We start from the raw sequence: 4975 nt of genomic DNA, 5'->3' as shown, positions 1-4975 counted from the left end.
TTTGCCCCAGCCTGTTTTAAATGAAAACCAATGCCATTCAATTTCTTTCTATTATTGTAATTTTACTTAGTTTATATTCGTTATTTATTAATTTAATATGGGTGATGCTTGCATTCATGAGACATAAAGATGAACCATATATATCATCTTAATCTGACGAGAACTGGTGTATTCAGTGTGTTTTGATCGTCGCCAATAAAATAAGAAATTTTTAGATACATTAAATATGGAACATATTGAAAAAATCAAGTAAGCGTACTATTCCATTATTGTACTAGAATTGAGTAAACACAATAACTTTCTGCTAAAATTAGCAAGAATATAAAAATAATGTATTCACAAATGTTAACTTTAACAGTACAGAATGAAAAGAAAAAATAATAAAAAAGGCAATTAACAGCATGCGGCGTTCCTAAGTGGTCGCTAACTGCGTGAATCGGGCGAGAACCTGTTCAATGTTTTAACGCTTATCCATAAAACTAGAACGCCACCAGCTAATGTTAGCTGGCTTCTGTCATAATCGAGGTCATCAGCTCCCGTTGTATGTATTTCATTACTGTTATAACAATTAGTTTACTTTCTCATAATGAAGTTAATATAGAAATGTCGTTTGCAACACTTGTAACTTTTTTAAAAATATTTCATTTTCAAATATACAGATATTAAAAACTTTTTGGATTTTGAATAGTACTTAAATAGATTTTACTACAACAAAGATTACAATAAAGATCTTACTATACAAAAAGCCGTGAAAAACATGTGTTTTGTTATTTTATAATATCTCATCTGCTGATTAAGCATGTCGGTCGGAAACCATCCTATGTTTCCTTATGTTTACATTTCTCTTCCCTCCTTTGGCTCAGACTTCGTCCTCGAAGTCTTCGAAATGTCTTGTTATATTTCTTCTAATACTTGGACCTGGGCTGGTTGCAGCTTGGGTCCAAAAAGGAATTTTGAAATTCTTCTTCTTTAATAAAATTACTAATAAAATTGCTGAAACAGAGATTAATAAAGTAACAGATGCGGCACTGCGCCCTGTAGAAATCTGGGGTAGATTTTCCAACGGCTCTATTGGTTGAATTTGACCATGGGTTTCTGGAATTTTCACTTTTTCTATTTTGATTTTATGGTCTGGTGTGAATTTCATGGGTACGGCTTCTGGAACGGAAATTACTTGGATGGTTTTCTTCGTGTAAAGTACACTTCAATAACAATTGATTCTTCAGTTAACTGGACACTGGTTGATCGGATCAATTGATCTTGGATTTTAATAAGATGGACTATTCCTATTAACATGACTTGTGATGTTTCCTGCACAAAATTTTCGGTTGCTATGCATTTGGTGCAGTTATTAACATTTGGAATTAGGCATCTCGAAGATATATGATTTATACAAATAATATTTTCGTCTCGACCAATACATTTTTTCATACCATCTGTTGTTGGCATAGAAATTAGCAGGTGGCAGCAACATAATGTGATCTTCGTTGGGTATAGGATAAATTCTGAATGTAGGATAAGGGTTTATATGAAGGATTGGGATCTTGATTATTATGAGCATTGTATTGGAGGTTACGCAGATAAAAGATCTAGAAGATTCTATGAGTTCATAGGGATGTTCATCGTTAATAAGAAGGGCATCTCTGGAGTAAATTTGAATAAGTTCGTTTTTCACAAATAGCAATTCTTTTAAAGTAAATAATTCAATATATGTTATATCTAAATGTTCTAATTAGTTTAATGATGAATTCGTTTACGTTCTGAAGATTAATTATTTCATTGTGAAGAGCAATATAACCGTCTAAATCAGCAGATAATTTCTTAAGTGCAGATACAATTGCAATACTATTATTATTTATTTTTATCAACAGTTTATTAAATCTAGTATCTAAGGATTGACCGAATGAGATTTGATTATTAATTTTTTTTATAATTTCGTTCTCTTTCAACTCTATAGCTATTATATGTGTTTTTAACAAAGTTAAATCTGAGTCATCCGGATTTCCTGTGATGTATTTTATAGTTGTATCAAGAAAATTAAAAAGTGTTTCATTTGCTTACGCGTTATTTTATGAAGGTCATCATCAGTTGTTTGTTTATGTAGGTGATTATATTAGCATATAGGAGTGAGAGAGGTCCGTCTTTGATAGGAGTTTTGAGGAAATTATTTGGATCAATAATTAAGGTTTTGGCTAATAAATTTAAATCTAATAATGTAATACATGTCTATGGTAATGTGAAATTTCTTTTGATTTTCCCAATTCTTCGGCATAATATCCATTATTCGGAATATTCCGGATCTTGAGAGGATGTCCCAGGGATAGGGTTATCTTGCAAAGAAGTTGTGTCATGAGTCATGAGTGTGCGTGTGAGTGTATGTGTGTGTGCGCGTGTGTGTGTATGTGTGTGTGCGCGTGTGTGTGTGTTTTGTGTTTAGATTAATGAGGTGCAGGGGGGAACCTTCAAAAGGTACTCACTTGGATGAACCTTCTACCTGCCAGGCGAGTTATGTGGGATTCTTACCGCACTAAACCTTCCCTAACACCTCTAACTCTGCTCCTGGAACGGTGGTTCCCCGACGGCACTCTTCCCTCCCTCTCTCCACTCCTCCCGTGTCTCTTCATAAGAGGGGCACTGGAAGATCATATGCTCCGCATCCTCGGTCGCATTGCCGCAATGATGACAGTTTGGGGAGTTATTTCTCTTGAATCTGTGCAGGTATGCCCGGAAGCACCCATGTCCAGTCAAGAGCTGGGTGATGTGGTACCCGACTTCCCCGTGCATTTTATGATATCTAGGATAACTCGATGTGTACACCGACCTTTCGTTGAGCAGTCCCATCTCTCTTGCCAGAGACGAAGACTCTCAGGCCTCTTCTCGTCGCAGAGGACCTTCCGCTGCTCTTCCTTCTTCCGCCTATCTTGCCGTTGTCGTTCTCCTGCCAAGATGTCAATAGGCGTGCATGATGCAACGACATTGACCGAGTCGTGTGGTACCATTCGGTATGCTGACGCCACTCTGATCGCTGATAGCCGCTGGACTGATGACATTGTCTTGCGGTATGATGTTATCTCCATCGATTTTGCCCACACTGGTGCTCCATACAGCAGGACGGAGCTGACTACAGTTGCCAGTAGTCGTCTCCGGGTTTGCCTGGGGCCTCCGATGTTGGGCATAATCCGTGAAAGCGCGCCCTGGACTGCTGAATCCTTCTTGCTGACGCTAGCTATATGCTCCTTGTATTTTAGTCGGGCATCCAAGACTACTCCAAGGTACCTAATATTGGGTACCGACTGTATGTCGTGGTCGCCTACTCTAATGGTGATGGTCTCCATTTTCTTCCGGCTACTCACGAGAAGTGCCTCCGTCTTGTGCTCCGCCAAAGACAGGTCAGCTGAACGCATCCACTGTCTTATCCTCTGATGGTTGTGGAGAATGCTGCTTGTAGCTCCTCCAGATGTTTCGCCATGAGTACGACTGCCACGTCGTCGGCGAATGCAACGAGTGTTGTGTTCTCTGGTAATTCTAGGTGGAGAAGACTGTCGTACATCACGTTCAACAAGAGTGGCTCCAGGACAGAACGTGTCGTTCTTGATGTCGAGTGTGACGATGAGACAATACTTTTTGCAACCGCCTTCCCACCTCTATCCTGAGATGGCTTCCTTCGCGATGTTCGTGACGAGTTAAAGTGCGTCGATGGTAGATTTGCCTCCTAAATCCACATTGGAATTCAGAGAGTTGAGGGTCGATGTACTGCTACAATCTGTCAGCCACCATCCGTTCCATGTTCTTTCCTTTTGAGTCAAGCATGCAGAGTAGATGAAAGGATGATGGGTCGTCCGGTGGTTTCTTCCATTTTGGGAGAAGAGCCAACCTCTGCTGCTTCCATCAGGATGGGAATACGCCTTGTCGGAGGCAGGCGTTGTACATGTCTATGAACATGTCCGGTCTCGCGGCAATTGCACTCTTGAGTGCGATGTTGGGCGTGTCGCTTGGACCTGGTGCCTTGCCGTTCTGCAATCTGCTGCATTCCTTCATGAGTTCTTCCTTGGTCACTCCTGGGATATCCATTTCTCCATCCGACCATGGGTGGTCGGGGAGTTCTGGTTTCTCTGGTAATAAGTGTACGATTATTCTGAGTAGCTTGTCAGGACATGTTGGTGTTGTTGTGGGTAGGCTTTTAATCCTATGCATGACCGTTTTGTACGGTCTGCCCCAAGAGTCCCGATCAACTTCCGTGCAGAGTTCCTTCCAGTAATCTCGTTTACTCGAGTTGATAGCGTTTCTAAGGAGACGCCTCTTCTCTTCATAGTTTCGTCTCAGTTCCTCGGTCATTTCCCTGTTTCTCTTACGGGTTCTCTGGTGTTGCCTTCTTGCCTTGAGACATTCTCGCCGATGTTGTGCGATGGTCGAGTTCCACCAGTGGACTGGTGTTCGGCCGTTACTTGGGCGACACCTTGGCATTGACGCGTCGCTAGCTGCCTCAATGGCCGCTGCTACCTCCTCTGTGATGCCTTCAGCAGTTGTTGACTGAGGCGCTGCAGATCCCCTCATCACGAGGTTGAAGGTCTCTACGTCCAAGTGTTTGCTATTTTAGCCCACTGTCTGCCTCCTTATACCTTTTTGGCGCTGCCCGTTTCTGGAGTTGATGTTGATTTCCCAGATTATAGCATGATGGTCGCTATTTGTGAACTCCTCATCTATCTTCCATTCACAGCCCCCTCTCGCGAGGGCGCTGCTAATGAACGTTAGGTCGATGATGGAGCTCGCGGCGCCCTTACGAAAGGTACTCGTAGTCCCCTCATTCATCAAAACGTGTCGAGAAAACTTTTGTAGGGCTTCACTCTCCTGTCCGTCTCGCGGCTGCCCTATTCGATGAACCAGGCATTAAAATCTCCGGAGATGGTGGCTGGCTCGTGTCTTCTCACGTTCGCTACTAAGATGCCGAGGAAGTTCTCGAACTCTTCGAATGATG

This window comes from Diorhabda sublineata, chromosome 11, assembly GCF_026230105.1.
Source record: "Diorhabda sublineata isolate icDioSubl1.1 chromosome 11, icDioSubl1.1, whole genome shotgun sequence".
NCBI lineage: Eukaryota > Metazoa > Arthropoda > Insecta > Coleoptera > Chrysomelidae > Diorhabda > Diorhabda sublineata.
The sequence above is the reverse complement of the archived record's forward strand: the minus strand, read 5'-3'. Positions refer to the sequence as shown.